Here is a 27,648-nt window from a genome sequence, read left to right on the forward strand (position 1 = left end):
ATTTTTTAAAACACCAGACTTTGCTGATGAAGACCGGAAGCGTTTACAACGTCTGTCTGTTACGTTGTGTCATTGTTATAGGTGGTCGGGGTAAGGAACACGCTGGGCTAGGTCCATGACATCTACCGTCGGTGAATGACCCGGTTGTGCTCCAACTTAGCTTGTGATGCGCTGGGACACGTGGAAATAGTCCAAAACTTTTAGAGCTGTATGTGTACAGCTGTAAGAGAATTCGACCTCTTCCTAATAATGCCTCCGTGCCGCAGGGCAGCGCAATTCTGCCATATACCAATGCTACTTGATACTCCTTTTAGGCAATTTGATGTTTGTTTTTCATTTGGAAAATTGTCCCGACTGGTCGGGACGACAAAAAATAGTCTATAGACTCATTAGTATGTTCCTCCCCACGGAAATCTTTAGTAAAAGGCGAAAGATTTATTCGTGGATTTGAAGAGAAACCAGAGTTAGTCTTCATCAGTGGCTGCTGTAAAACCTACCTAACTGGTCGCTGGACGAGATGGGGGATTTACTGTGCTCAACAATAATGCACCTACCTCAATTAATTGGCCGCTGGCTCAATTTGTCTATCTTACCATTCGAAGATTGGAGGCGCATTATAACCTCATTTTTTAAAACACCAGCCTTTGCTGCTGTAGACCGAAAGCGTGTACAGCGTCTGTCTGTGACGTTGTGTCATTGTTGTAGGTGGTCGGTGTAAGTAACACGCTGGGTTAGGTCCATGACGTCTACCGTCGGTAAATGGCCCGGTTGTGCTCCAACTTAGCTTGTGATGCGCTGGGACACGTGGAAATAGTCCAAAACTTTTAGAGCTGTATGTGTACAGCTGTAAGAGAATTCGACCTCTTCCTAATAATGCCTCCGTGCCGCAGGGCAGCGCAATTCTGCCATATACCAATGCTACTTGATACTCCTTTTAGGCAATTTGATGTTTGTTTTTCATTTGGAAAATTGTCCCGAATGGTCGGAACGACAAAAACTAGGCTATAGACTCATTAGTATTTTCCTCCCCACGGAAATCTTTAGTAAAAGGCGAAAGATTTATTCGTGGATTTGAAGAGAAACCAGAGTTAGTCTTCATCAGTGGCTGCTGTGAAACGTATCTAACTGGTCGCTGGACGAGATGGGAGATTTACTCTGCGCAACAATAACGTACCTACCTCAATTAATTGGCCGCTGGCTCAATTTGTCTCTTGCAACAGCCGAAGATTGGAGGCGCATTTTAACCTCACTTTTTAAAACACCAGCCTTTGCTGATGAAGACCGGAAACGTGTACAGCGTCTGTCTGTGACGAGGTGTCATTCTTGTAGGCGGTCGGGGTAAGGAACACGCTGGGCTAGGTCCATGACGTCTACCGTCGGAGATTGGCCCGGTTATGTTCCAACTTAGCCTGTGATGCGCTGGAACACGTGGAAATAGTCCAAAACTTTTAGAGCTGTATGTGTACAGCTGTAAGAGAATTCGACCTCTTCCTAATAATGCCTCCGTGCGGCGGGGCAGCGCAATTCTGCCATATACCAATGCTACTTGATACTCCTTTTAGGCAATTTGATGTTTGTTTTTCATTTGGAAAATTGTCCCGATTGGTCGGGACGACGAAAAATAGTCTATAGACTCATTAGTATGTTCCTCCCCACGGAAATCTTTAGTAAAAGGCGAAAGATTTATTCGTGGATTTGAAGAGAAACCAGAGTTAGTCTTCATCAGTGGCTGCTGTAAAACCTACCTAACTGGTCGCTGGACGAGATGGGGGATTTACTATGCTCAACAAAAATGTACCTACCTCAATTAATTGGCCGCTGGCTCAATTTGCCTATCTTACCATTCGAAGATTGGAGGCGCATTATAACCTCATTTTTTAAAACACCAGCCTTTGCTGCTGTAGACCGAAAGCGTGTACAGCGTCTGTCTGTGACGTTGTGTCATTGTTATAGGTGGTCGGTGTAAGTAACACGCTGGGTTAGGTCCATGACGTCTACCGTCGGTAAATGGCCCGGTTGTGCTCCAACTTAGCTTGTGATGCGCTGGGACACGTGGAAATAGTCCAAAACTATTAGAGCTGTATGTGTACAGCTGTAAGAGAATTCGACCTCTTCCTAATAATGCCTCCGTGCCGCAGGGCAGCGCAATTCTGCCATATACCAATGCTACTTGATACTCCTTTTAGGCAATTTGATGTTTGTTTTTCATTTGGAAAATTGTCCCGACTGGTCGGAACGACAAAAAATAGTCTATAGACTCATTAGTATGTTCCTCCCCACGGAAATCTTTAGTAAAAGGCGAAAGATTTATTCGTGGATTTGAAGAGAAACCAGAGTTAGTCTTCATCAGTGGCTGCTGTAAAACCTACCTAACTGGTCGCTGGACGAGATGGGAGATTTACTCTGCGCAACAATAACGTACCTACCTCAATTAATTGGCCGCTGGCTCAATTTGTCTCTTGCAACAGCCGAAGATTGGAGGCGCATTTTAACCTCATTTTTTAAAACATCAGACTTTGCTGATGAAGACCGGAAGCGTGTACAGCGTCTGTCTGTGACGAGGTGTCATTGTTGTAGGCGGTCGGGGTAAGTAACACGCTGGGCTAGGTCCATGACGTCTACCGTCGGTGATTGGCCCGGTTATGTTCCAACTTAGCCTGTGATGCGCTGGAACACGTGGAAATAGTCCAAAACTTTTAGAGCTGTATGTGTACAGCTGTAAGAGACCTCGACCTCTTCCTAATAATGCCTCCGTGCCGCAGGGCACCGCAATTATGCCATATACCAATGCTACTTGATACTCCTTTTAGGCAATTTGATGTTTGTTTTTCATTTGGAAAATTGTCCCGACTGGTCGGGACGACAAAAAATAGTCTATAGACTCATTAGTATGTTCCTCCCCACGGAAATCTTTAGTAAAAGGCGAAAGATTTATTCGTGGATTTGAAGAGAAACCAGAGTTAGTCTTCATCAGTGGCTGCTGTAAAACCTACCTAACTGGTCGCTGGACGAGATGGAGGATTTACTATGCGCAACAATAACGTACCTACCTCAATTAATTCGCCGCTGGCTCAATTTGTCTCTTGCAACAGCCGAAGATTGCTGGCGCATTTTAACCTCATTTTTTCAAACACCAGACTTTGCTGATGAAGACCGGAAGCGTTTACAACGTCTGTCTGTTACGTTGTGTCATTGTTATAGGTGGTCGGGGTAAGGAACACGCTGGGCTAGGTCCATGACATCTACCGTTGGTGAATGACCCGGTTGTGCTCCAACTTAGCTTGTGATGCGCTGGGACACGTGGAAATAGTCCAAAACTTTTAGAGCTGTATGTGTACAGCTGTAAGAGAATTCGACCTCTTCCTAATAATGCCTCCGTGCCGCAGGGCAGCGCAATTCTGCCATATACCAATGCTACTTGATACTCCTTTTAGGCAATTTGATGTTTGTTTTTCATTTGGAAAATTGTCCCGACTGGTCGGGACGACAAAAAATAGTCTATAGACTCATTAGTATGTTCCTCCCCACGGAAATCTTTAGTAAAAGGCGAAAGATTTATTCGTGGATTTGAAGAGAAACCAGAGTTAGTCTTCATCAGTGGCTGCTGTAAAACCTACCTAACTGGTCGCTGGACGAGATGGGGGATTTACTATGCTCAACAATAATGTACCTACCTCAATTAATTGGCCGCTGGCTCAATTTGTCTATCTTACCATTCGAAGATTGGAGGCGCATTATAACCTCATTTTTTAAAACACCAGTCTTTGCTGCTGTAGACCGAAAGCGTGTACAGCGTCTGTCTGTGACGTTGTGTCATTGTTATAGGTGGTCGGTGTAAGTAACACGCTGGGTTAGGTCCATGACGTCTACCGTCGGTAAATGGCCCGGTTGTGCTCCAACTTAGCTTGTGATGCGCTGGGGCACGTGGAAATAGTCCAAAACTATTAGAGCTGTATGTGTACAGCTGTAAGAGAATTCGACCTCTTCCTAATAATGCCTCCGTGCCGCAGGGCAGCGCAATTCTGCCATACACCAATGCTACTTGATACTCCTTTTAGGCAATTTGATGTTTGTTTTTCATTTGGAAAATTGTCCCGACTGGTCGGAACGACAAAAACTAGTCTATAGACTCATTAGTATTTTCCTCCCCACGGAAATCTTTAGTAAAAGGCGAAAGATTTATTCGTGGATTTGAAGAGAAACCAGAGTTAGTCTTCATCAGTGGCTGCTGTGAAACGTATCTAACTGGTCGCTGGACGAGAAGGGAGATTTACTCTGCGCAACAATAACGTACCTACCTCAATTAATTGGCCGCTGGCTCAATTTGTCTCTTGCAACAGCCGAAGATTGGAGGCGCATTTTAACCTCATTTTTTAAAACACCAGCCTTTGCTGATGAAGACCGGAAACGTGTACAGCGTCTGTCTGTGACGAGGTGTCATTCTTGTAGGCGGTCGGGGTAAGTAACACGCTGGGCTAGGTCCATGACGTCTACCGTCGGAGATTGGCCCGGTTATGTTCCAACTTAGCCTGTGATGCGCTGGAACACGTGGAAATAGTCCAAAACTTTTAGAGCTGTATGTGTACAGCTGTAAGAGAATTCGACCTCTTCCTAATAATGCCTCCGTGCGGCGGGGCAGCGCAATTCTGCCATATACCAATGCTACTTGATACTCCTTTTAGGCAATTTGATGTTTGTTTTTTATTTGGAAAATTGTCCCGATTGGTCGGAACGACGAAAAATAGTCTATAGACTCATTAGTATGTTCCTCCCCACGGAAATCTTTAGTAAAAGGCGAAAGATTTATTCGTGGATTTGAAGAGAAACCAGAGTTAGTCTTCATCAGTGGCTGCTGTAAAACCTACCTAACTGGTCGCTGGACGAGATGGGGGATTTACTATGCGCAACAATAACGTACCTACCTCAATTAATTGGCCGCTGGCTCAATTTGTCTCTTGCAACAGCCGAAGATTGGAGGCGCATTTTAACCTCATTTTTTAAAACATCAGACTTTGCTGATGAAAACCGGAAGCGTGTACAGCGTCTGTCTGTGACGAGGTGTCATTGTTGTAGGCGGTCGGGGTAAGGAACACGCTGGGCTAGGTCCATGACGTCTACCGTCGGTGAATGACCCGGTTGTGCTCCAACTTAGCTTGTGATGCGCTGGGACACGTGGAAAAAGTCCAAAACTTTTAGAGCTGTATGTGTACAGCTGTAAGAGAATTCGACCTCTTCCTAATAATGCCTCCGTGCCGCAGGGCAGCTCAATTCTGCCATATACCTATGCTACTTGATACTCCTTTTAGGCAATTTGATGTTTGTTTTTCATTTGGAAAATTGTCCCGACTGGTCGGGACGACAAAAAATAGTCTATAGACTCATTAGTATGTTCCTCCCCACGGAAATCTTTAGTAAAAGGCGAAAGATTTATTCGTGGATTTGAAGAGAAACCAGAGTTAGTCTTCATCAGTGGCTGCTGTAAAACCTACCTAACTGGTCGCTGGACGAGATGGGGGATTTACTATGCTCAACAATAATGTACCTACCTCAATTAATTGGCCGCTGGCTCAATTGGTCTATCTTACCATTCGAAGATTGGAGGCGCATTATAACCTCATTTTTTAAAACACCAGCCTTTGCTGCTGTAGACCGAAAGCGTGTACAGCGTCTGTCTGTGACGTTGTGTCATTCTTATAGGTGGTCGGTGTAAGTAACACGCTGGGTTAGGTCCATGACGTCTACCGTCGGTAAATGGCCCGGTTGTGCTCCAACTTAGCTTGTGATGCGCTGGGACACGTGGAAATAGTCCAAAACTATTAGAGCTGTATGTGTACAGCTGTAAGAGAATTCGACCTCTTCCTAATAATGCCTCCGTGCCGCAGGGCAGCGCAATTCTGCCATATACCAATGCTACTTGATACTCCTTTTAGGCAATTTGATGTTTGTTTTTCATTTGGAAAATTGTCCCGACTGGTCGGAACGACAAAAAATAGTCTATAGACTCATTAGTATGTTCCTCCCCACGGAAATCTTTAGTAAAAGGCGAAAGATTTATTCGTGGATTTGAAGAGAAACCAGATTTAGTCTTCATCAGTGGCTGCTGTGAAACGTATCTAACTCGTCGCTGGACGAGATGGGAGATTTACTCTGCGCAACAATAACGTACCTACCTCAATTAATTGGCCGCTGGCTCAATTTGTCTCTTGCAACAGCCGAAGATTGGAGGCGCATTTTAACCTCATTTTTAAAAACACCATCCTTTGCTGATGAAGACCGGAAACGTGTACAGCGTCTGTCTGTGACGAGGTGTCATTCTTGTAGGCGGTCGGGGTAAGGAACACGCTGGGCTAGGTCCATGACGTCTACCGTCGGAGATTGGCCCGGTTATGTTCCAACTTAGCCTGTGATGCACTGGAACACGTGGAAATAGTCCAAAACTTTTAGAGCTGTATGTGTACAGCTGTAAGAGAATTCGACCTCTTCCTAATAATGCCTCCGTGCGGCGGGGAAGCGCAATTCTGCCATATACCAATGCTACTTGATACTCCTTTTAGGCAATTTTATGTTTGTTTTTCATTTGGAAAATTGTCCCGATTGGTCGGGCCGACGAAAAATAGTCTACAGACTCATTAGTATGTTCCTCCCCACGGAAATCTTTAGTAAAAGGCGAAAGATTTATTCGTGGATTTGAAGAGAAACCAGAGTTAGTCTTCATCAGTGGCTGCTGTAAAACCTACCTAACTGGTCGCTGGACGAGATGGAGGATTTACTATGCGCAACAATAACGTACCTATCTCAATTAATTGGCCGCTGGCTCAATTTGTCTCTTGCAACAGCCGAAGATTGCTGGCGCATTTTAACCTCATTTTTTAAAACACCAGACTTTGCTGATGAAGACCGGAAGCGTTTACAACGTCTGTCTGTTACGTTGTGTCATTGTTATAGGTGGTCGGAGTAAGGAACACGCTGGGCTAGGTCCATGACATCTACCGTCGGTGAATGACCCTTTTGTGCTCCAACTTAGCTTGTTATGCGCTGGGACACGTGGAAATAGTCCAAATCTTTTAGAGCTGTATGTGTACAGCTGTAAGAGAATTCGACCTCTTCCTAATAATGCCTCCGTGCCGCAGGGCAGCGCAATTCTGCCATATACCAATGCTACTTGATACTCCTTTTAGGCGATTTGATGTTTGTTTTTCATTTGGAAAATTGTCCCGACTGGTCGGGACGACAAAAATAGTCTATAGACTCATTAGTATGTTCCTCCCCACGGAAATCTTTAGTAAAAGGCGAAAGATTTATTCGTGGATTTGAAGAGAAACCAGAGTTAGTCTTCATCAGTGGCTGCTGTAAAACCTACCTAACTGGTCGCTGGACGAGATGGGGGATTTACTATGCTCAACAATAATGTACCTACCTCAATTAATTGGCCGCTGGCTCAATTTGTCTATCTTACCATTCGAAGATTGGAGGCGCATTATAACCTCATTTTTTAAAACACCAGCCTTTGCTGCTGTAGACCGAAAGCGTGTACAGCGTCTGTCTGTGACGTTGTGTCATTGTTATAGGTGGTCGGTGTAAGTAACACGCTGGGTTAGGTCCATGACGTCTACCGTCGGTAAATGGCCCGGTTGTGCTCCAACTTAGCTTGTGATGCGCTGGGACACGTGGAAATAGTCCAAAACTATTAGAGCTGTATGTGTACAGCTGTAAGAGAATTCGACCTCTTCCTAATAATGCCTCCGTGCCGCAGGGCAGCGCAATTCTGCCATATACCAATGCTACTTGATACTCCTTTTAGGCAATTTGATGTTTGTTTTTTCATTTGGAAAATTGTCCCGACTGGTCGGAACGACAAAAAATAGTCTATAGACTCATTAGTATGTTCCTCCCCACGGAAATCTTTAGTAAAAGGCGAAAGATTTATTCGTGGATTTGAAGAGAAACCAGATTTAGTCTTCATCAGTGGCTGCTGTGAAACGTATCTAACTCGTCGCTGGACGAGATGGGAGATTTACTCTGCGCAACAATAACGTACCTACCTCAATTAATTGGCCGCTGGCTCAATTTGTCTCTTGCAACAGCCGAAGATTGGAGGCGCATTTTAACCTCATTTTTTAAAACACCATCCTTTGCTGATGAAGACCGGAAACGTGTACAGCGTCTGTCTGTGACGAGGTGTCATTCTTGTAGGCGGTCGGGGTAAGGAACACGCTGGGCTAGGTCCATGACGTCTACCGTCGGAGATTGGCCCGGTTATGTTCCAACTTAGCCTGTGATGCGCTGGAACACGTGGAAAAAGTCCAAAACTTTTAGAGCTGTATGTGTACAGCTGTAAGAGAATTCGACCTCTTCCTAATAATGCCTCCGTGCGGCGGGGCAGCGCAATTCTGCCATATACCAATGCTACTTGATACTCCTTTTAGGCAATTTTATGTTTGTTTTTCATTTGGAAAATTGTCCCGATTGGTCGGGCCGACGAAAAATAGTCTACAGACTCATTAGTATGTTCCTCCCCACGGAAATCTTTAGTAAAAGGCGAAAGATTTATTCGTGGATTTGAAGAGAAACCAGAGTTAGTCTTCATCAGTGGCTGCTGTAAAACCTACCTAACTGGTCGCTGGACGAGATGGAGGATTTACTATGCGCAACAATAACGTACCTATCTCAATTAATTGGCCGCTGGCTCAATTTGTCTCTTGCAACAGCCGAAGATTGCTGGCGCATTTTAACCTCATTTTTTAAAACACCAGACTTTGCTGATGAAGACCGGAAGCGTTTACAACGTCTGTCTGTTACGTTGTGTCATTTTTATAGGTGGTCGGAGTAAGGAACACGCTGGGCTAGGTCCATGACATCTACCGTCGGTGAATGACCCGGTTGTGCTCCAACTTAGCTTGTGATGCGCTGGGACACGTGGAAAAAGTCCAAAACTTTTAGAGCTGTATGTGTACAGCTGTAAGAGAATTCGACCTCTTCCTAATAATGCCTCCGTGCCGCAGGGCAGCGCAATTCTGCCATATACCAATGCTACTTGATACTCCTTTTAGGCGATTTGATGTTTGTTTTTCATTTGGAAAATTGTCCCGACTGGTCGGGACGACAAAAATAGTCTATAGACTCATTAGTATGTTCCTCCCCACGGAAATCTTTAGTAAAAGGCGAAAGATTTATTCGTGGATTTGAAGAGAAACCAGAGTTAGTCTTCATCAGTGGCTGCTGTAAAACCTACCTAACTGGTCGCTGGACGAGATGGGGGATTTACTATGCTCAACAATAATGTACCTACCTCAATTAATTGGCCGCTGGCTCAATTTGTCTCTTGCAACAGCCGAAGATTGGAGGCGCATTTTAACCTCATTTTTTAAAACACCATCCTTTGCTGATGAAGACCGGAAACGTGTACAGCGTCTGTCTGTGACGAGGTGTCATTCTTGTAGGCGGTCGGGGTAAGGAACACGCTGGGCTAGGTCCATGACGTCTACCGTCGGAGATTGGCCCGGTTATGTTCCAACTTAGCCTGTGATGCGCTGGAACACGTGGAAAAAGTCCAAAACTTTTAGAGCTGTATGTGTACAGCTGTAAGAGAATTCGACCTCTTCCTAATAATGCCTCCGTGCGGCGGGGCAGCGCAATTCTGCCATATACCAATGCTACTTGATACTCCTTTTAGGCAATTTTATGTTTGTTTTTCATTTGGAAAATTGTCCCGATTGGTCGGGCCGACGAAAAATAGTCTACAGACTCATTAGTATGTTCCTCCCCACGGAAATCTTTAGTAAAAGGCGAAAGATTTATTCGTTGATTTGAAGAGAAACCAGAGTTAGTCTTCATCAGTGGCTGCTGTAAAACCTACCTAACTGGTCGCTGGACGAGATGGAGGATTTACTATGCGCAACAATAACGTACCTATCTCAATTAATTGGCCGCTGGCTCAATTTGTCTCTTGCAACAGCCGAAGATTGCTGGCGCATTTTAACCTCATTTTTTAAAACACCAGACTTTGCTGATGAAGACCGGAAGCGTTTACAACGTCTGTCTGTTACGTTGTGTCATTGTTATAGGTGGTCGGAGTAAGGAACACGCTGGGCTAGGTCCATGACATCTACCGTCGGTGAATGACCCGGTTGTGCTCCAACTGAGCTTGTGATGCGCTGGGACACGTGGAAAAAGTCCAAAACTTTTAGAGCTGTATGTGTACAGCTGTAAGAGAATTCGACCTCTTCCTAATAATGCCTCCGTGCCGCAGGGCAGCGCAATTCTGCCATATACCAATGCTACTTGATACTCCTTTTAGGCGATTTGATGTTTGTTTTTCATTTGGAAAATTGTCCCGACTGGTCGGGACGACAAAAATAGTCTATAGACTCATTAGTATGTTTCTCCCCACGGAAATCTTTAGTAAAAGGCGAAAGATTTATTCGTGGATTTGAAGAGAAACCAGAGTTAGTCTTCATCAGTGGCTGCTGTAAAACCTACCTAACTGGTCGCTGGACGAGATGGGGGATTTACTATGCTCAACAATAATGTACCTACCTCAATTAATTGGCCGCTGGCTCAATTTGTCTATCTTACCATTCGAAGATTGGAGGCGCATTATAACCTCATTTTTTAAAACACCAGCCTTTGCTGCTGTAGACCGAAAGCGTGTACAGCGTCTGTCTGTGACGTTGTGTCATTGTTATAGGTGGTCGGTGTAAGTAACACGCTGGGTTAGGTCCATGACGTCTACCGTCAGTAAATGGCCCGGTTGTGCTCCAACTTAGCTTGTGATGCGCTGGGACACGTGGAAATAGTCCAAAACTATTAGAGCTGTATGTGTACAGCTGTAAGAGAATTCGACCTCTTCCTAATAATGCCTCCGTGCCGCAGGGCAGCGCAATTCTGCCATATACCAATGCTACTTGATACTCCTTTTAGGCAATTTGATGTTTGTTTTTCATTTGGAAAATTGTCCCGACTGGTCGGAACGACAAAAAATAGTCTATAGACTCATTAGTATGTTCCTCCCCACGGAAATCTTTAGTAAAAGGCGAAAGATTTATTCGTGGATTTGAAGAGAAACCAGAGTTAGTCTTCATCAGTGGCTGCTGTGAAACGTATCTAACTTGTCGCTGGACGAGATGGGAGATTTACTCTGCGCAACAATAACGTACCTACCTCAATTAATTGGCCGCTGGCTCAATTTGTCTCTTGCAACAGCCGAAGATTGGAGGCGCATTTCAACCTCATTTCTTAAAACATCAGACTTTGCTGATGAAGACCGGAAACGTGTACAGCGTCTGTCTGTGACGAGGTGTCATTCTTGTAGGCGGTCGGGGTAAGGAACACGCTGGGCTAGGTCCATGACGTCTACCGTCGGAGATTGGCCCGGTTATGTTCCAACTTAGCCTGTGATGCGCTGGAACACGTGGAAATAGTCCAAAACTTTTAGAGCTGTATGTGTACAGCTGTAAGAGAATTCGACCTCTTCCTAATAATGCCTCCGTGCGGCGGGGCAGCGCAATTCTGCCATATACCAATGCTACTTGATACTCCTTTTAGGCAATTTTATGTTTGTTTTTCATTTGGAAAATTGTCCCGATTGGTCGGGACGACGAAAAATAGTCTATAGACTCATTAGTATGTTCCTCCCCACGGAAATCTTTAGTAAAAGGCGAAAGATTTATTCGTGGATTTGAAGAGAAACCAGAGTTAGTCTTCATCAGTGGCTGCTGTAAAACCTACCTAACTGGTCGCTGGACGAGATGGGGGATTTACTATGCGCAACAATAACGTACCTACCTCAATTACTTGGCCGCTGGCTCAATTTGTCTCTTGCAACAGCCGAAGATTGCTGGCGCATTTTAACCTCATTTTTTAAAACATCAGATTTTGCTGATGAAGACCGGAAGCGTTTACAACGTCTGTCTGTGACGTTGTGTCATTGTTTTAGGTGGTCGGGGTAAGGAGCACGCTGGGCTAGGTCCATGACATCTACCGTCGGTGAATGACCCGGTTGTGCTCCAACTTTGCTTGTGATGCGCTGGGACACGTGGAAAAAGTCCAAAACTTTTAGAGCTGTATGTGTACAGCTGTAAGAGAATTCGAACTCTTCCTAATAATTCCTCCGTGCCGCAGGGCAGCGCAATTCTGCCATATACCAATGCTACTTGATACTCCTTTTAGGCAATTTGATGTTTGTTTTTCATTTGGAAAATTGTCCCGACTGGTCGGGACAACAAAAAATAGTCTATAGACTCATTGGTATGTTCCTCCCCACGGAAATCTTTAGTAAAAGGCGAAAGATTTATTCGTGGATTTGAAGAGAAACCAGAGTTAGTCTTCATCAGTGGCTGCTGTAAAACCTACCTAACTGGTCGCTGGACGAGATGGGGGATTTACTATGCTCAACAATAACGTACCTACCTCAATTAATTGGCCGCTGGCTCAATTTGTCTCTTGCAACAGCCGAAGATTGGAGGCGCATTTTAACCTCATTTTTTAAAACACCAGCCTTTGCTGATGAAGACCGGAAACGTGTACAGCGTCTGTCTGTGACGAGGTGTCATTCTTGTAGGCGGTCGGGGTAAGGAACACGCTGGGCTAGGTCCATGACGTCTACCGTCGGAGATTGGCCCGGTTATGTTCCAACTTAGCCTGTGATGCGCTGGAACACGTGGAAATAGTCCAAAACTTTTAGAGCTGTATGTGTACAGCTGTAAGACAATTCGACCTCTTCCTAATAATGCCTCCGTGCCGCAGGGCAGCGCAATTCTGCCATATACCAATGCTACTTGATACTCCTTTTAGGCAATTTGATGTTTGTTTTTCATTTGGAAAATTGTCCCGATTGGTCGGGACGACGAAAAATAGTCTATAGACTCATTAGTATGTTCCTCCCCACGGAAATCTTTAGTAAAAGGCGAAAGATTTATTCGTGGATTTGAAGAGAAACCAGAGTTAGTCTTCATCAGTGGCTGCTGTAAAACCTACCTGACTGGTCGCTGGACGAGATGGGGGATTTACTATGCTCAACAATAATGTACCTACCTCAATTAATTGGCCGCTGGCTCAATTTGTCTATCTTACCATTCGAAGATTGGAGGCGCATTATAACCTCATTTTTTAAAACACCAGCCTTTGCTGCTGTAGACCGAAAGCGTGTACAGCGTCTGTCTGTGACGTTGTGTCATTGTTATAGGTGGTCGGTGTAAGTAACACGCTGGGTTAGGTCCATGACGTCTACCGTCGGTAAATGTCCCGGTTGTGCTCCAACTTAGCTTGTGATGCGCTGGGACACGTGGAAATAGTCCAAAACTATTAGAGCTGTATGTGTACAGCTGTAAGAGAATTCGACCTCTTCCTAATAATGCCTCCGTGCCGCAGGGCAGCGCAATTCTGCCATATACCAATGCTACTTGATACTCCTTTTAGGCAATTTGATGTTTGTTTTTCATTTGGAAAATTGTCCCGACTGGTCGGAACGACAAAAACTAGGCTATAGACTCATTAGTATTTTCCTCCCCACGGAAATCTTTAGTAAAAGGCGAAAGATTTATTCGTGGATTTGAAGAGAAACCAGAGTTAGTCTTCATCAGTGGCTGCTGTAAAACGTATCTAACTGGTCGCTGGACGAGATGGAAGATTTACTCTGCGCAACAATAACGTACCTACCTCAATTAATTGGCCGCTGGCTCAATTTGTCTCTTGCAACAGCCGAAGATTGGAGGCGCATTTTAACCTCATTTTTTAAAACACCAGCCTTTGCTGATGAAGACCGGAAGCGTGTACAGCGTCTGTCTGTGACGAGGTGTCATTGTTGTAGGCGGTCGGGGTAAGTAACACGCTGGGCTAGGTCCATGACGTCTACCGTCGGTGATTGGCCCGGTTATGTTCCAACTTAGCCTGTGATGCGCTGGAACACGTGGAAATAGTCCAAAACTTTTAGAGCTGTATGTGTACAGCTGTAAGAGAATTCGACCTCTTCCTAATAATGCCTCCGTGCCGCAGGGCAGCGCAATTCTGCCATATACCAATGCTACTTGATACTCCTTTTAGGCAATTTGATGTTTGTTTTTCATTTGGAAAATTGTCCCGACTGGTCGGGACGACAAAAAATAGTCTATAGACTCATTAGTATGTTCCTCCCCACGGAAATCTTTAGTAAAAGGCGAAAGATTTATTCGTGGATTTGAAGAGAAACCAGAGTTAGTCTTCATCAGTGGCTGCTGTAAAACCTACCTAACTGGTCGCTGGACGAGATGGAGGATTTACTATGCGCAACAATAACGTACCTACCTCAATTAATTGGCCGCTGGCTCAATTTGTCTCTTGCAACAGCCGAAGATTGCTGGCGCATTTTAACCTCATTTTTTAAAACACCAGACTTTGCTGATGAAGACCGGAAGCGTTTACAACGTCTGTCTGTTACGTTGTGTCATTGTTATAGGTGGTCGGGGTAAGGAACACGCTGGGCTAGGTCCATGACGTCTACCGTCGGAGATTGGCCCGGTTATGTTCCAACTTAGCCTGTGATGCGCTGGAACACGTGGAAATAGTCCAAAACTTTTAGAGCTGTATGTGTACAGCTGTAAGAGAATTCGACCTCTTCCTAATAATGCCTCCGTGCGGCGGGGCAGCGCAATTCTGCCATATACCAATGCTACTTGATACTCCTTTTAGGCAATTTTATGTTTGTTTTTCATTTGGAAAATTGTCCCGATTGGTCGGGACGACGAAAAATAGTCTATAGACTCATTAGTATGTTCCTCCCCACGGAAATCTTTAGTAAAAGGCGAAAGATTTATTCGTGGATTTGAAGAGAAACCAGAGTTAGTCTTCATCAGTGGCTGCTGTAAAACCTACCTAACTGGTCGCTGGACGAGATGGGGGATTTACTATGCGCAACAATAACGTACCTACCTCAATTACTTGGCCGCTGGCTCAATTTGTCTCTTGCAACAGCCGAAGATTGCTGGCGCATTTTAACCTCATTTTTTAAAACATCAGATTTTGCTGATGAAGACCGGAAGCGTTTACAACGTCTGTCTGTGACGTTGTGTCATTGTTTTAGGTGGTCGGGGTAAGGAGCACGCTGGGCTAGGTCCATGACATCTACCGTCGGTGAATGACCCGGTTGTGCTCCAACTTTGCTTGTGATGCGCTGGGACACGTGGAAAAAGTCCAAAACTTTTAGAGCTGTATGTGTACAGCTGTAAGAGAATTCGAACTCTTCCTAATAATTCCTCCGTGCCGCAGGGCAGCGCAATTCTGCCATATACCAATGCTACTTGATACTCCTTTTAGGCAATTTGATGTTTGTTTTTCATTTGGAAAATTGTCCCGACTGGTCGGGACAACAAAAAATAGTCTATAGACTCATTGGTATGTTCCTCCCCACGGAAATCTTTAGTAAAAGGCGAAAGATTTATTCGTGGATTTGAAGAGAAACCAGAGTTAGTCTTCATCAGTGGCTGCTGTAAAACCTACCTAACTGGTCGCTGGACGAGATGGGGGATTTACTATGCTCAACAATAACGTACCTACCTCAATTAATTGGCCGCTGGCTCAATTTGTCTCTTGCAACAGCCGAAGATTGGAGGCGCATTTTAACCTCATTTTTTAAAACACCAGCCTTTGCTGATGAAGACCGGAAACGTGTACAGCGTCTGTCTGTGACGAGGTGTCATTCTTGTAGGCGGTCGGGGTAAGGAACACGCTGGGCTAGGTCCATGACGTCTACCGTCGGAGATTGGCCCGGTTATGTTCCAACTTAGCCTGTGATGCGCTGGAACACGTGGAAATAGTCCAAAACTTTTAGAGCTGTATGTGTACAGCTGTAAGACAATTCGACCTCTTCCTAATAATGCCTCCGTGCCGCAGGGCAGCGCAATTCTGCCATATACCAATGCTACTTGATACTCCTTTTAGGCAATTTGATGTTTGTTTTTCATTTGGAAAATTGTCCCGATTGGTCGGGACGACGAAAAATAGTCTATAGACTCATTAGTATGTTCCTCCCCACGGAAATCTTTAGTAAAAGGCGAAAGATTTATTCGTGGATTTGAAGAGAAACCAGAGTTAGTCTTCATCAGTGGCTGCTGTAAAACCTACCTAACTGGTCGCTGGACGAGATGGGGGATTTACTATGCTCAACAATAATGTACCTACCTCAATTAATTGGCCGCTGGCTCAATTTGTCTATCTTACCATTCGAAGATTGGAGGCGCATTATAACCTCATTTTTTAAAACACCAGCCTTTGCTGCTGTAGACCGAAAGCGTGTACAGCGTCTGTCTGTGACGTTGTGTCATTGTTATAGGTGGTCGGTGTAAGTAACACGCTGGGTTAGGTCCATGACGTCTACCGTCGGTAAATGTCCCGGTTGTGCTCCAACTTAGCTTGTGATGCGCTGGGACACGTGGAAATAGTCCAAAACTATTAGAGCTGTATGTGTACAGCTGTAAGAGAATTCGACCTCTTCCTAATAATGCCTCCGTGCCGCAGGGCAGCGCAATTCTGCCATATACCAATGCTACTTGATACTCCTTTTAGGCAATTTGATGTTTGTTTTTCATTTGGAAAATTGTCCCGACTGGTCGGAACGACAAAAACTAGGCTATAGACTCATTAGTATTTTCCTCCCCACGGAAATCTTTAGTAAAAGGCGAAAGATTTATTCGTGGATTTGAAGAGAAACCAGAGTTAGTCTTCATCAGTGGCTGCTGTAAAACGTATCTAACTGGTCGCTGGACGAGATGGAAGATTTACTCTGCGCAACAATAACGTACCTACCTCAATTAATTGGCCGCTGGCTCAATTTGTCTCTTGCAACAGCCGAAGATTGGAGGCGCATTTTAACCTCATTTTTTAAAACACCAGCCTTTGCTGATGAAGACCGGAAGCGTGTACAGCGTCTGTCTGTGACGAGGTGTCATTGTTGTAGGCGGTCGGGGTAAGTAACACGCTGGGCTAGGTCCATGACGTCTACCGTCGGTGATTGGCCCGGTTATGTTCCAACTTAGCCTGTGATGCGCTGGAACACGTGGAAATAGTCCAAAACTTTTAGAGCTGTATGTGTACAGCTGTAAGAGAATTCGACCTCTTCCTAATAATGCCTCCGTGCCGCAGGGCAGCGCAATTCTGCCATATACCAATGCTACTTGATACTCCTTTTAGGCAATTTGATGTTTGTTTTTCATTTGGAAAATTGTCCCGACTGGTCGGGACGACAAAAAATAGTCTATAGACTCATTAGTATGTTCCTCCCCACGGAAATCTTTAGTAAAAGGCGAAAGATTTATTCGTGGATTTGAAGAGAAACCAGAGTTAGTCTTCATCAGTGGCTGCTGTAAAACCTACCTAACTGGTCGCTGGACGAGATGGAGGATTTACTATGCGCAACAATAACGTACCTACCTCAATTAATTGGCCGCTGGCTCAATTTGTCTCTTGCAACAGCCGAAGATTGCTGGCGCATTTTAACCTCATTTTTTAAAACACCAGACTTTGCTGATGAAGACCGGAAGCGTTTACAACGTCTGTCTGTTACGTTGTGTCATTGTTATAGGTGGTCGGGGTAAGGAACACGCTGGGCTAGGTCCATGACATCTACCGTCGGTGAATGACCCGGTTGTGCTCCAACTTAGCTTGTGATGCGCTGGGACACGTGGAAATAGTCCAAAACTTTTAGAGCTGTATGTGTACAGCTGTAAGAGAATTCGACCTCTTCCTAATAATGCCTCCGTGCCGCAGGGCAGCGCAATTCTGCCATATACCAATGCTACTTGATACTCCTTTTAGGCAATTTGATGTTTGTTTTTCATTTGGAAAATTGTCCCGACTGGTCGGGACGACAAAAAATAGTCTATAGACTCATTAGTATGTTCCTCCCCACGGAAATCTTTAGTAAAAGGCGAAAGATTTATTCGTGGATTTGAAGAGAAACCAGAGTTAGTCTTCATCAGTGGCTGCTGTAAAACCTACCTAACTGGTCGCTGGACGAGATGGGGGATTTACTATGCTCAACAATAATGTACCTACCTCAATTAATTGGCCGCTGGCTCAATTTGTCTATCTTACCATTCGAAGATTGGAGGCGCATTATAACCTCATTTTTTAAAACACCAGCCTTTGCTGCTGTAGACCGAAAGCGTGTACAGCGTCTGTCTGTGACGTTGTGTCATTGTTATAGGTGGTCGGTGTAAGTAACACGCTGGGTTAGGTCCATGACGTCTACCGTCGGTAAATGGCCCGGTTGTGCTCCAACTTAGCTTGTGATGCGCTGGGACACGTGGAAATAGTCCAAAACTATTAGAGCTGTATGTGTACAGCTGTAAGAGAATTCGACCTCTTCCTAATAATGCCTCCGTGCCGCAGGGCAGCGCAATTCTGCCATATACCAATGCTACTTGATACTCCTTTCAGGCAATTTGATGTTTGTTTTTCATTTGGAAAATTGTCCCGACTGGTCGGAACGACAAAAACTAGGCTATAGACTCATTAGTATTTTCCTCCCGACGGAAATCTTTAGTAAAAGGCGAAAGATTTATTCGTGGATTTGAAGAGAAACCAGAGTTAGTCTTCATCAGTGGCTGCTGTGAAACGTATCTAACTGGTCGCTGGACGAGATGGAAGATTTACTCTGCGCAACAATAACGTACCTACCTCAATTAATTGGCCGCTGGCTCAATTTGTCTCTTGCAACAGCCGAAGATTGGAGGCGCATTATAACCTCATTTTTTAAAACACCAGCCTTTGCTGATGAAGACCGGAAGCGTGTACAGCGTCTGTCTGTGACGAGGTGTCATTGTTGTAGGCGTTTGGGGTAAGTAACACGCTGGGCTAGGTCCATGACGTCTACCGTCGGTGATTGGCCCGGTTATGTTCCAACTTAGCCTGTGATGCGCTGGAACACGTGGAAATAGTCCAAAACTTTTAGAGCTGTATGTGTACAGCTGTAAGAGAATTCGACCTCTTCCTAATAATGCCTCCGTGCCGCAGGGCAGCGCAATTCTGCCATATACCAATGCTACTTGATACTCCTTTTAGGCAATTTGATGTTTGTTTTTCATTTGGAAAATTGTCCCGACTGGTCGGGACGACAAAAAATAGTCTATAGACTCATTAGTATGTTCCTCCCCACGGAAATCTTTAGTAAAAGGCGAAAGATTTATTCGTGGATGTGAAAAGAAACCAGAGTTAGTCTTCATCAGTGGCTGCTGTAAAACCTACCTAACTGGTCGCTGGACGAGATGGAGGATTTACTATGCGCAACAATAACGTACCTACCTCAATTAATTCGCCGCTGGCTCAATTTGTCTCTTGCAACAGCCGAAGATTGCTGGCGCATTTTAACCTCATTTTTTAAAACACCAGACTTTGCTGATGAAGACCGGAAGCGTTTACAACGTCTGTCTGTTACGTTGTGTCATTGTTATAGGTGGTCGGGGTAAGGAACACGCTGGGCTAGGTCCATGACATCTACCGTCGGTGAATGACCCGGTTGTGCTCCAACTTAGCTTGTGATGCGCTGGGACACGTGGAAATAGTCCAAAACTTTTAGAGCTGTATGTGTACAGCTGTAAGAGAATTCGACCTCTTCCTAATAATGCCTCCGTGCCGCAGGGCAGCGCAATTCTGCCATATACCAATGCTACTTGATACTCCTTTTAGGCAATTTGATGTTTGTTTTTCATTTGGAAAATTGTCCCGACTGGTCGGGACGACAAAAAATAGTCTATAGACTCATTAGTATGTTCCTCCCCACGGAAATCTTTAGTAAAAGGCGAAAGATTTATTCGTGGATTTGAAGAGAAACCAGAGTTAGTCTTCATCAGTGGCTGCTGTAAAACCTACCTAACTGGTCGCTGGACGAGATGGGGGATTTACTGTGCTCAACAATAATGCACCTACCTCAATTAATTGGCCGCTGGCTCAATTTGTCTATCTTACCATTCGAAGATTGGAGGCGCATTATAACCTCATTTTTTAAAACACCAGCCTTTGCTGCTGTAGACCGAAAGCGTGTACAGCGTCTGTCTGTGACGTTGTGTCATTGTTGTAGGTGGTCGGTGTAAGTAACACGCTGGGTTAGGTCCATGACGTCTACCGTCGGTAAATGGCCCGGTTGTGCTCCAACTTAGCTTGTGATGCGCTGGGACACGTGGAAATAGTCCAAAACTTTTAGAGCTGTATGTGTACAGCTGTAAGAGAATTCGACCTCTTCCTAATAATGCCTCCGTGCCGCAGGGCAGCGCAATTCTGCCATATACCAATGCTACTTGATACTCCTTTTAGGCAATTTGATGTTTGTTTTTCATTTGGAAAATTGTCCCGAATGGTCGGAACGACAAAAACTAGGCTATAGACTCATTAGTATTTTCCTCCCCACGGAAATCTTTAGTAAAAGGCGAAAGATTTATTCGTGGATTTGAAGAGAAACCAGAGTTAGTCTTCATCAGTGGCTGCTGTGAAACGTATCTAACTGGTCGCTGGACGAGATGGGAGATTTACTCTGCGCAACAATAACGTACCTACCTCAATTAATTGGCCGCTGGCTCAATTTGTCTCTTGCAACAGCCGAAGATTGGAGGCGCATTTTAACCTCACTTTTTAAAACACCAGCCTTTGCTGATGAAGACCGGAAACGTGTACAGCGTCTGTCTGTGACGAGGTGTCATTCTTGTAGGCGGTCGGGGTAAGGAACACGCTGGGCTAGGTCCATGACGTCTACCGTCGGAGATTGGCCCGGTTATGTTCCAACTTAGCCTGTGATGCGCTGGAACACGTGGAAATAGTCCAAAACTTTTAGAGCTGTATGTGTACAGCTGTAAGAGAATTCGACCTCTTCCTAATAATGCCTCCGTGCGGCGGGGCAGCGCAATTCTGCCATATACCAATGCTACTTGATACTTCTTTTAGGCAATTTGATGTTTGTTTTTCATTTGGAAAATTGTCCCGATTGGTCGGGACGACGAAAAATAGTCTATAGACTCATTAGTATGTTCCTCCCCACGGAAATCTTTAGTAAAAGGCGAAAGATTTATTCGTGGATTTGAAGAGAAACCAGAGTTAGTCTTCATCAGTGGCTGCTGTAAAACCTACCTAACTGGTCGCTGGACGAGATGGAGGATTTACTATGCGCAACAATAACGTACCTACCTCAATTAATTCGCCGCTGGCTCAATTTGTCTCTTGCAACAGCCGAAGATTGCTGGCGCATTTTAACCTCATTTTTTCAAACACCAGACTTTGCTGATGAAGACCGGAAGCGTTTACAACGTCTGTCTGTTACGTTGTGTCATTGTTATAGGTGGTCGGGGTAAGGAACACGCTGGGCTAGGTCCATGACATCTACCGTCGGTGAATGACCCGGTTGTGCTCCAACTTAGCTTGTGATGCGCTGGGACACGTGGAAATAGTCCAAAACTTTTAGAGCTGTATGTGTACAGCTGTAAGAGAATTCGACCTCTTCCTAATAATGCCTCCGTGCCGCAGGGCAGCGCAATTCTGCCATATACCAATGCTACTTGATACTCCTTTTAGGCAATTTGATGTTTGTTTTTCATTTGGAAAATTGTCCCGACTGGTCGGGACGACAAAAAATAGTCTATAGACTCATTAGTATGTTCCTCCCCACGGAAATCTTTAGTAAAAGGCGAAAGATTTATTCGTGGATTTGAAGAGAAACCAGAGTTAGTCTTCATCAGTGGCTGCTGTAAAACCTACCTAACTGGTCGCTGGACGAGATGGGGGATTTACTATGCTCAACAATAATGTACCTACCTCAATTAATTGGCCGCTGGCTCAATTTGTCTATCTTACCATTCGAAGATTGGAGGCGCATTATAACCTCATTTTTTAAAACACCAGTCTTTGCTGCTGTAGACCGAAAGCGTGTACAGCGTCTGTCTGTGACGTTGTGTCATTGTTATAGGTGGTCGGTGTAAGTAACACGCTGGGTTAGGTCCATGACGTCTACCGTCGGTAAATGGCCCGGTTGTGCTCCAACTTAGCTTGTGATGCGCTGGGGCACGTGGAAATAGTCCAAAACTATTAGAGCTGTATGTGTACAGCTGTAAGAGAATTCGACCTCTTCCTAATAATGCCTCCGTGCCGCAGGGCAGCGCAATTCTGCCATACACCAATGCTACTTGATACTCCTTTTAGGCAATTTGATGTTTGTTTTTCATTTGGAAAATTGTCCCGACTGGTCGGAACGACAAAAACTAGTCTATAGACTCATTAGTATTTTCCTCCCCACGGAAATCTTTAGTAAAAGGCGAAAGATTTATTCGTGGATTTGAAGAGAAACCAGAGTTAGTCTTCATCAGTGGCTGCTGTGAAACGTATCTAACTGGTCGCTGGACGAGAAGGGAGATTTACTCTGCGCAACAATAACGTACCTACCTCAATTAATTGGCCGCTGGCTCAATTTGTCTCTTGCAACAGCCGAAGATTGGAGGCGCATTTTAACCTCATTTTTTAAAACACCAGCCTTTGCTGATGAAGACCGGAAACGTGTACAGCGTCTGTCTGTGACGAGGTGTCATTCTTGTAGGCGGTCGGGGTAAGTAACACGCTGGGCTAGGTCCATGACGTCTACCGTCGGAGATTGGCCCGGTTATGTTCCAACTTAGCCTGTGATGCGCTGGAACACGTGGAAATAGTCCAAAACTTTTAGAGCTGTATGTGTACAGCTGTAAGAGAATTCGACCTCTTCCTAATAATGCCTCCGTGCGGCGGGGCAGCGCAATTCTGCCATATACCAATGCTACTTGATACTCCTTTTAGGCAATTTGATGTTTGTTTTTTATTTGGAAAATTGTCCCGATTGGTCGGAACGACGAAAAATAGTCTATAGACTCATTAGTATGTTCCTCCCCACGGAAATCTTTAGTAAAAGGCGAAAGATTTATTCGTGGATTTGAAGAGAAACCAGAGTTAGTCTTCATCAGTGGCTGCTGTAAAACCTACCTAACTGGTCGCTGGACGAGATGGGGGATTTACTATGCGCAACAATAACGTACCTACCTCAATTAATTGGCCGCTGGCTCAATTTGTCTCTTGCAACAGCCGAAGATTGGAGGCGCATTTTAACCTCATTTTTTAAAACATCAGACTTTGCTGATGAAAACCGGAAGCGTGTACAGCGTCTGTCTGTGACGAGGTGTCATTGTTGTAGGCGGTCGGGGTAAGGAACACGCTGGGCTAGGTCCATGACGTCTACCGTCGGTGAATGACCCGGTTGTGCTCCAACTTAGCTTGTGATGCGCTGGGACACGTGGAAAAAGTCCAAAACTTTTAGAGCTGTATGTGTACAGCTGTAAGAGAATTCGACCTCTTCCTAATAATGCCTCCGTGCCGCAGGGCAGCTCAATTCTGCCATATACCTATGCTACTTGATACTCCTTTTAGGCAATTTGATGTTTGTTTTTCATTTGGAAAATTGTCCCGACTGGTCGGGACGACAAAAAATAGTCTATAGACTCATTAGTATGTTCCTCCCCACGGAAATCTTTAGTAAAAGGCGAAAGATTTATTCGTGGATTTGAAGAGAAACCAGAGTTAGTCTTCATCAGTGGCTGCTGTAAAACCTACCTAACTGGTCGCTGGACGAGATGGGGGATTTACTATGCTCAACAATAATGTACCTACCTCAATTAATTGGCCGCTGGCTCAATTGGTCTATCTTACCATTCGAAGATTGGAGGCGCATTATAACCTCATTTTTTAAAACACCAGCCTTTGCTGCTGTAGACCGAAAGCGTGTACAGCGTCTGTCTGTGACGTTGTGTCATTCTTATAGGTGGTCGGTGTAAGTAACACGCTGGGTTAGGTCCATGACGTCTACCGTCGGTAAATGGCCCGGTTGTGCTCCAACTTAGCTTGTGATGCGCTGGGACACGTGGAAATAGTCCAAAACTATTAGAGCTGTATGTGTACAGCTGTAAGAGAATTCGACCTCTTCCTAATAATGCCTCCGTGCCGCAGGGCAGCGCAATTCTGCCATATACCAATGCTACTTGATACTCCTTTTAGGCAATTTGATGTTTGTTTTTCATTTGGAAAATTGTCCCGACTGGTCGGAACGACAAAAAATAGTCTATAGACTCATTAGTATGTTCCTCCCCACGGATATCTTTAGTAAAAGGCGAAAGATTTATTCGTGGATTTGAAGAGAAACCAGATTTAGTCTTCATCAGTGGCTGCTGTGAAACGTATCTAACTCGTCGCTGGACGAGATGGGAGATTTACTCTGCGCAACAATAACGTACCTACCTCAATTAATTGGCCGCTGGCTCAATTTGTCTCTTGCAACAGCCGAAGATTGGAGGCGCATTTTAACCTCATTTTTAAAAACACCATCCTTTGCTGATGAAGACCGGAAACGTGTACAGCGTCTGTCTGTGACGAGGTGTCATTCTTGTAGGCGGTCGGGGTAAGGAACACGCTGGGCTAGGTCCATGACGTCTACCGTCGGAGATTGGCCCGGTTATGTTCCAACTTAGCCTGTGATGCACTGGAACACGTGGAAATAGTCCAAAACTTTTAGAGCTGTATGTGTACAGCTGTAAGAGAATTCGACCTCTTCCTAATAATGCCTCCGTGCGGCGGGGAAGCGCAATTCTGCCATATACCAATGCTACTTGATACTCCTTTTAGGCAATTTTATGTTTGTTTTTCATTTGGAAAATTGTCCCGATTGGTCGGGCCGACGAAAAATAGTCTACAGACTCATTAGTATGTTCCTCCCCACGGAAATCTTTAGTAAAAGGCGAAAGATTTATTCGTGGATTTGAAGAGAAACCAGAGTTAGTCTTCATCAGTGGCTGCTGTAAAACCTACCTAACTGGTCGCTGGACGAGATGGAGGATTTACTATGCGCAACAATAACGTACCTATCTCAATTAATTGGCCGCTGGCTCAATTTGTCTCTTGCAACAGCCGAAGATTGCTGGCGCATTTTAACCTCATTTTTTAAAACACCAGACTTTGCTGATGAAGACCGGAAGCGTTTACAACGTCTGTCTGTTACGTTGTGTCATTGTTATAGGTGGTCGGAGTAAGGAACACGCTGGGCTAGGTCCATGACATCTACCGTCGGTGAATGACCCGGTTGTGCTCCAACTTAGCTTGTTATGCGCTGGGACACGTGGAAATAGTCCAAAACTTTTAGAGCTGTATGTGTACAGCTGTAAGAGAATTCGACCTCTTCCTAATAATGCCTCCGTGCCGCAGGGCAGCGCAATTCTGCCATATACCAATGCTACTTGATACTCCTTTTAGGCAATTTGATGTTTGTTTTTCATTTGGAAAATTGTCCCGACTGGTCGGAACGACAAAAAATAGTCTATAGACTCATTAGTATGTTCCTCCCCACGGAAATCTTTAGTAAAAGGCGAAAGATTTATTCGTGGATTTGAAGAGAAACCAGATTTAGTCTTCATCAGTGGCTGCTGTGAAACGTATCTAACTCGTCGCTGGACGAGATGGGAGATTTACTCTGCGCAACAATAACGTACCTACCTCAATTAATTGGCCGCTGGCTCAATTTGTCTCTTGCAACAGCCGAAGATTGGAGGCGCATTTTAACCTCATTTTTTAAAACACCATCCTTTGCTGATGAAGACCGGAAACGTGTACAGCGTCTGTCTGTGACGAGGTGTCATTCTTGTAGGCGGTCGGGGTAAGGAACACGCTGGGCTAGGTCCATGACGTCTACCGTCGGAGATTGGCCCGGTTATGTTCCAACTTAGCCTGTGATGCGCTGGAACACGTGGAAAAAGTCCAAAACTTTTAGAGCTGTATGTGTACAGCTGTAAGAGAATTCGACCTCTTCCTAATAATGCCTCCGTGCGGCGGGGCAGCGCAATTCTGCCATATACCAATGCTACTTGATACTCCTTTTAGGCAATTTTATGTTTGTTTTTCATTTGGAAAATTGTCCCGATTGGTCGGGCCGACGAAAAATAGTCTACAGACTCATTAGTATGTTCCTCCCCACGGAAATCTTTAGTAAAAGGCGAAAGATTTATTCGTGGATTTGAAGAGAAACCAGAGTTAGTCTTCATCAGTGGCTGCTGTAAAACCTACCTAACTGGTCGCTGGACGAGATGGAGGATTTACTATGCGCAACAATAACGTACCTATCTCAATTAATTGGCCGCTGGCTCAATTTGTCTCTTGCAACAGCCGAAGATTGCTGGCGCATTTTAACCTCATTTTTTAAAACACCAGACTTTGCTGATGAAGACCGGAAGCGTTTACAACGTCTGTCTGTTACGTTGTGTCATTTTTATAGGTGGTCGGAGTAAGGAACACGCTGGGCTAGGTCCATGACATCTACCGTCGGTGAATGACCCGGTTGTGCTCCAACTTAGCTTGTGATGCGCTGGGACACGTGGAAAAAGTCCAAAACTTTTAGAGCTGTATGTGTACAGCTGTAAGAGAATTCGACCTCTTCCTAATAATGCCTCCGTGCCGCAGGGCAGCGCAATTCTGCCATATACCAATGCTACTTGATACTCCTTTTAGGCGATTTGATGTTTGTTTTTCATTTGGAAAATTGTCCCGACTGGTCGGGACGACAAAAATAGTCTATAGACTCATTAGTATGTTCCTCCCCACGGAAATCTTTAGTAAAAGGCGAAAGATTTATTCGTGGATTTGAAGAGAAACCAGAGTTAGTCTTCATCAGTGGCTGCTGTAAAACCTACCTAACTGGTCGCTGGACGAGATGGGGGATTTACTATGCTCAACAATAATGTACCTACCTCAATTAATTGGCCGCTGGCTCAATTTGTCTCTTGCAACAGCCGAAGATTGGAGGCGCATTTTAACCTCATTTTTTAAAACACCATCCTTTGCTGATGAAGACCGGAAACGTGTACAGCGTCTGTCTGTGACGAGGTGTCATTCTTGTAGGCGGTCGGGGTAAGGAACACGCTGGGCTAGGTCCATGACGTCTACCGTCGGAGATTGGCCCGGTTATGTTCCAACTTAGCCTGTGATGCGCTGGAACACGTGGAAAAAGTCCAAAACTTTTAGAGCTGTATGTGTACAGCTGTAAGAGAATTCGACCTCTTCCTAATAATGCCTCCGTGCGGCGGGGCAGCGCAATTCTGCCATATACCAATGCTACTTGATACTCCTTTTAGGCAATTTTATGTTTGTTTTTCATTTGGAAAATTGTCCCGATTGGTCGGGCCGACGAAAAATAGTCTACAGACTCATTAGTATGTTCCTCCCCACGGAAATCTTTAGTAAAAGGCGAAAGATTTATTCGTTGATTTGAAGAGAAACCAGAGTTAGTCTTCATCAGTGGCTGCTGTAAAACCTACCTAACTGGTCGCTGGACGAGATGGAGGATTTACTATGCGCAACAATAACGTACCTATCTCAATTAATTGGCCGCTGGCTCAATTTGTCTCTTGCAACAGCCGAAGATTGCTGGCGCATTTTAACCTCATTTTTTAAAACACCAGACTTTGCTGATGAAGACCGGAAGCGTTTACAACGTCTGTCTGTTACGTTGTGTCATTGTTATAGGTGGTCGGAGTAAGGAACACGCTGGGCTAGGTCCATGACATCTACCGTCGGTGAATGACCCGGTTGTGCTCCAACTTAGCTTGTGATGCGCTGGGACACGTGGAAAAAGTCCAA

The 27,648-nt window shown here is 44.8% G+C and overlaps 44 non-coding genes across 44 annotated transcripts; all 44 read right to left on the bottom strand.

Moving 5' to 3' along the window:
- Window positions 1–346: 346 nt before the first annotated feature.
- Window positions 347–467, bottom strand: LOC135478462 (U5 spliceosomal RNA). The gene has a single exon (XR_010445376.1). It is a non-coding gene; the product is annotated as a U5 spliceosomal RNA (small nuclear RNA).
- Window positions 468–970: 503 nt separating this feature from the next.
- LOC135478905 (U5 spliceosomal RNA) lies at window positions 971–1,091 on the bottom strand. The gene has a single exon (XR_010445794.1). It is a non-coding gene; the product is annotated as a U5 spliceosomal RNA (small nuclear RNA).
- A 503-nt stretch (window positions 1,092–1,594) lies between these two features.
- On the bottom strand, window positions 1,595–1,715 carry LOC135478531 (U5 spliceosomal RNA). Its single transcript, XR_010445441.1, has one exon. It is a non-coding gene; the product is annotated as a U5 spliceosomal RNA (small nuclear RNA).
- Window positions 1,716–2,218: 503 nt separating this feature from the next.
- On the bottom strand, window positions 2,219–2,339 carry LOC135478641 (U5 spliceosomal RNA). Its single transcript, XR_010445545.1, has one exon. It is a non-coding gene; the product is annotated as a U5 spliceosomal RNA (small nuclear RNA).
- A 503-nt stretch (window positions 2,340–2,842) lies between these two features.
- LOC135478463 (U5 spliceosomal RNA) lies at window positions 2,843–2,963 on the bottom strand. Its single transcript, XR_010445377.1, has one exon. It is a non-coding gene; the product is annotated as a U5 spliceosomal RNA (small nuclear RNA).
- Window positions 2,964–3,466: 503 nt separating this feature from the next.
- LOC135478464 (U5 spliceosomal RNA) lies at window positions 3,467–3,587 on the bottom strand. Its single transcript, XR_010445378.1, has one exon. It is a non-coding gene; the product is annotated as a U5 spliceosomal RNA (small nuclear RNA).
- A 503-nt stretch (window positions 3,588–4,090) lies between these two features.
- Window positions 4,091–4,211, bottom strand: LOC135478345 (U5 spliceosomal RNA). The gene has a single exon (XR_010445272.1). It is a non-coding gene; the product is annotated as a U5 spliceosomal RNA (small nuclear RNA).
- Window positions 4,212–4,714: 503 nt separating this feature from the next.
- LOC135478683 (U5 spliceosomal RNA) lies at window positions 4,715–4,835 on the bottom strand. The gene has a single exon (XR_010445586.1). It is a non-coding gene; the product is annotated as a U5 spliceosomal RNA (small nuclear RNA).
- Window positions 4,836–5,338: 503 nt separating this feature from the next.
- LOC135478466 (U5 spliceosomal RNA) lies at window positions 5,339–5,459 on the bottom strand. The gene has a single exon (XR_010445380.1). It is a non-coding gene; the product is annotated as a U5 spliceosomal RNA (small nuclear RNA).
- Window positions 5,460–5,962: 503 nt separating this feature from the next.
- Window positions 5,963–6,083, bottom strand: LOC135478891 (U5 spliceosomal RNA). Its single transcript, XR_010445781.1, has one exon. It is a non-coding gene; the product is annotated as a U5 spliceosomal RNA (small nuclear RNA).
- A 503-nt stretch (window positions 6,084–6,586) lies between these two features.
- Window positions 6,587–6,707, bottom strand: LOC135478820 (U5 spliceosomal RNA). The gene has a single exon (XR_010445715.1). It is a non-coding gene; the product is annotated as a U5 spliceosomal RNA (small nuclear RNA).
- Window positions 6,708–7,210: 503 nt separating this feature from the next.
- Window positions 7,211–7,330, bottom strand: LOC135478731 (U5 spliceosomal RNA). Its single transcript, XR_010445630.1, has one exon. It is a non-coding gene; the product is annotated as a U5 spliceosomal RNA (small nuclear RNA).
- Window positions 7,331–7,834: 504 nt separating this feature from the next.
- LOC135478892 (U5 spliceosomal RNA) lies at window positions 7,835–7,955 on the bottom strand. Its single transcript, XR_010445782.1, has one exon. It is a non-coding gene; the product is annotated as a U5 spliceosomal RNA (small nuclear RNA).
- A 503-nt stretch (window positions 7,956–8,458) lies between these two features.
- On the bottom strand, window positions 8,459–8,579 carry LOC135478821 (U5 spliceosomal RNA). Its single transcript, XR_010445716.1, has one exon. It is a non-coding gene; the product is annotated as a U5 spliceosomal RNA (small nuclear RNA).
- A 503-nt stretch (window positions 8,580–9,082) lies between these two features.
- Window positions 9,083–9,202, bottom strand: LOC135478732 (U5 spliceosomal RNA). The gene has a single exon (XR_010445631.1). It is a non-coding gene; the product is annotated as a U5 spliceosomal RNA (small nuclear RNA).
- Window positions 9,203–9,705: 503 nt separating this feature from the next.
- LOC135478719 (U5 spliceosomal RNA) lies at window positions 9,706–9,826 on the bottom strand. The gene has a single exon (XR_010445619.1). It is a non-coding gene; the product is annotated as a U5 spliceosomal RNA (small nuclear RNA).
- Window positions 9,827–10,329: 503 nt separating this feature from the next.
- On the bottom strand, window positions 10,330–10,449 carry LOC135478728 (U5 spliceosomal RNA). Its single transcript, XR_010445627.1, has one exon. It is a non-coding gene; the product is annotated as a U5 spliceosomal RNA (small nuclear RNA).
- A 503-nt stretch (window positions 10,450–10,952) lies between these two features.
- LOC135478643 (U5 spliceosomal RNA) lies at window positions 10,953–11,073 on the bottom strand. The gene has a single exon (XR_010445547.1). It is a non-coding gene; the product is annotated as a U5 spliceosomal RNA (small nuclear RNA).
- Window positions 11,074–11,576: 503 nt separating this feature from the next.
- On the bottom strand, window positions 11,577–11,697 carry LOC135478532 (U5 spliceosomal RNA). Its single transcript, XR_010445442.1, has one exon. It is a non-coding gene; the product is annotated as a U5 spliceosomal RNA (small nuclear RNA).
- Window positions 11,698–12,200: 503 nt separating this feature from the next.
- Window positions 12,201–12,321, bottom strand: LOC135478553 (U5 spliceosomal RNA). The gene has a single exon (XR_010445462.1). It is a non-coding gene; the product is annotated as a U5 spliceosomal RNA (small nuclear RNA).
- A 503-nt stretch (window positions 12,322–12,824) lies between these two features.
- LOC135478533 (U5 spliceosomal RNA) lies at window positions 12,825–12,945 on the bottom strand. Its single transcript, XR_010445443.1, has one exon. It is a non-coding gene; the product is annotated as a U5 spliceosomal RNA (small nuclear RNA).
- Window positions 12,946–13,448: 503 nt separating this feature from the next.
- On the bottom strand, window positions 13,449–13,569 carry LOC135478340 (U5 spliceosomal RNA). Its single transcript, XR_010445267.1, has one exon. It is a non-coding gene; the product is annotated as a U5 spliceosomal RNA (small nuclear RNA).
- A 503-nt stretch (window positions 13,570–14,072) lies between these two features.
- Window positions 14,073–14,193, bottom strand: LOC135478467 (U5 spliceosomal RNA). The gene has a single exon (XR_010445381.1). It is a non-coding gene; the product is annotated as a U5 spliceosomal RNA (small nuclear RNA).
- Window positions 14,194–14,696: 503 nt separating this feature from the next.
- LOC135478535 (U5 spliceosomal RNA) lies at window positions 14,697–14,817 on the bottom strand. The gene has a single exon (XR_010445444.1). It is a non-coding gene; the product is annotated as a U5 spliceosomal RNA (small nuclear RNA).
- Window positions 14,818–15,320: 503 nt separating this feature from the next.
- Window positions 15,321–15,441, bottom strand: LOC135478554 (U5 spliceosomal RNA). The gene has a single exon (XR_010445463.1). It is a non-coding gene; the product is annotated as a U5 spliceosomal RNA (small nuclear RNA).
- Window positions 15,442–15,944: 503 nt separating this feature from the next.
- Window positions 15,945–16,065, bottom strand: LOC135478536 (U5 spliceosomal RNA). The gene has a single exon (XR_010445445.1). It is a non-coding gene; the product is annotated as a U5 spliceosomal RNA (small nuclear RNA).
- Window positions 16,066–16,568: 503 nt separating this feature from the next.
- Window positions 16,569–16,689, bottom strand: LOC135478342 (U5 spliceosomal RNA). Its single transcript, XR_010445269.1, has one exon. It is a non-coding gene; the product is annotated as a U5 spliceosomal RNA (small nuclear RNA).
- A 503-nt stretch (window positions 16,690–17,192) lies between these two features.
- Window positions 17,193–17,313, bottom strand: LOC135478468 (U5 spliceosomal RNA). The gene has a single exon (XR_010445382.1). It is a non-coding gene; the product is annotated as a U5 spliceosomal RNA (small nuclear RNA).
- Window positions 17,314–17,816: 503 nt separating this feature from the next.
- Window positions 17,817–17,937, bottom strand: LOC135478469 (U5 spliceosomal RNA). The gene has a single exon (XR_010445383.1). It is a non-coding gene; the product is annotated as a U5 spliceosomal RNA (small nuclear RNA).
- A 503-nt stretch (window positions 17,938–18,440) lies between these two features.
- LOC135478361 (U5 spliceosomal RNA) lies at window positions 18,441–18,561 on the bottom strand. The gene has a single exon (XR_010445287.1). It is a non-coding gene; the product is annotated as a U5 spliceosomal RNA (small nuclear RNA).
- A 503-nt stretch (window positions 18,562–19,064) lies between these two features.
- On the bottom strand, window positions 19,065–19,185 carry LOC135478680 (U5 spliceosomal RNA). Its single transcript, XR_010445583.1, has one exon. It is a non-coding gene; the product is annotated as a U5 spliceosomal RNA (small nuclear RNA).
- Window positions 19,186–19,688: 503 nt separating this feature from the next.
- Window positions 19,689–19,809, bottom strand: LOC135478471 (U5 spliceosomal RNA). The gene has a single exon (XR_010445384.1). It is a non-coding gene; the product is annotated as a U5 spliceosomal RNA (small nuclear RNA).
- Window positions 19,810–20,312: 503 nt separating this feature from the next.
- On the bottom strand, window positions 20,313–20,433 carry LOC135478906 (U5 spliceosomal RNA). Its single transcript, XR_010445795.1, has one exon. It is a non-coding gene; the product is annotated as a U5 spliceosomal RNA (small nuclear RNA).
- Window positions 20,434–20,936: 503 nt separating this feature from the next.
- On the bottom strand, window positions 20,937–21,057 carry LOC135478538 (U5 spliceosomal RNA). Its single transcript, XR_010445447.1, has one exon. It is a non-coding gene; the product is annotated as a U5 spliceosomal RNA (small nuclear RNA).
- Window positions 21,058–21,560: 503 nt separating this feature from the next.
- LOC135478472 (U5 spliceosomal RNA) lies at window positions 21,561–21,681 on the bottom strand. Its single transcript, XR_010445385.1, has one exon. It is a non-coding gene; the product is annotated as a U5 spliceosomal RNA (small nuclear RNA).
- A 503-nt stretch (window positions 21,682–22,184) lies between these two features.
- LOC135478346 (U5 spliceosomal RNA) lies at window positions 22,185–22,305 on the bottom strand. Its single transcript, XR_010445273.1, has one exon. It is a non-coding gene; the product is annotated as a U5 spliceosomal RNA (small nuclear RNA).
- A 503-nt stretch (window positions 22,306–22,808) lies between these two features.
- Window positions 22,809–22,929, bottom strand: LOC135478684 (U5 spliceosomal RNA). The gene has a single exon (XR_010445587.1). It is a non-coding gene; the product is annotated as a U5 spliceosomal RNA (small nuclear RNA).
- Window positions 22,930–23,432: 503 nt separating this feature from the next.
- On the bottom strand, window positions 23,433–23,553 carry LOC135478473 (U5 spliceosomal RNA). The gene has a single exon (XR_010445386.1). It is a non-coding gene; the product is annotated as a U5 spliceosomal RNA (small nuclear RNA).
- A 503-nt stretch (window positions 23,554–24,056) lies between these two features.
- Window positions 24,057–24,177, bottom strand: LOC135478355 (U5 spliceosomal RNA). Its single transcript, XR_010445281.1, has one exon. It is a non-coding gene; the product is annotated as a U5 spliceosomal RNA (small nuclear RNA).
- A 503-nt stretch (window positions 24,178–24,680) lies between these two features.
- Window positions 24,681–24,801, bottom strand: LOC135478822 (U5 spliceosomal RNA). Its single transcript, XR_010445717.1, has one exon. It is a non-coding gene; the product is annotated as a U5 spliceosomal RNA (small nuclear RNA).
- Window positions 24,802–25,304: 503 nt separating this feature from the next.
- On the bottom strand, window positions 25,305–25,425 carry LOC135478893 (U5 spliceosomal RNA). The gene has a single exon (XR_010445783.1). It is a non-coding gene; the product is annotated as a U5 spliceosomal RNA (small nuclear RNA).
- A 503-nt stretch (window positions 25,426–25,928) lies between these two features.
- Window positions 25,929–26,049, bottom strand: LOC135478823 (U5 spliceosomal RNA). The gene has a single exon (XR_010445718.1). It is a non-coding gene; the product is annotated as a U5 spliceosomal RNA (small nuclear RNA).
- A 503-nt stretch (window positions 26,050–26,552) lies between these two features.
- Window positions 26,553–26,672, bottom strand: LOC135478733 (U5 spliceosomal RNA). The gene has a single exon (XR_010445632.1). It is a non-coding gene; the product is annotated as a U5 spliceosomal RNA (small nuclear RNA).
- A 503-nt stretch (window positions 26,673–27,175) lies between these two features.
- On the bottom strand, window positions 27,176–27,296 carry LOC135478720 (U5 spliceosomal RNA). Its single transcript, XR_010445620.1, has one exon. It is a non-coding gene; the product is annotated as a U5 spliceosomal RNA (small nuclear RNA).
- Between the last annotated feature and the right edge of the window lie 352 nt (window positions 27,297–27,648).

Source organism: Liolophura sinensis, chromosome 11 (genome assembly GCF_032854445.1).
Source record: "Liolophura sinensis isolate JHLJ2023 chromosome 11, CUHK_Ljap_v2, whole genome shotgun sequence".
NCBI classification, from domain to species: Eukaryota; Metazoa; Mollusca; class Polyplacophora; order Chitonida; family Chitonidae; genus Liolophura; species Liolophura sinensis.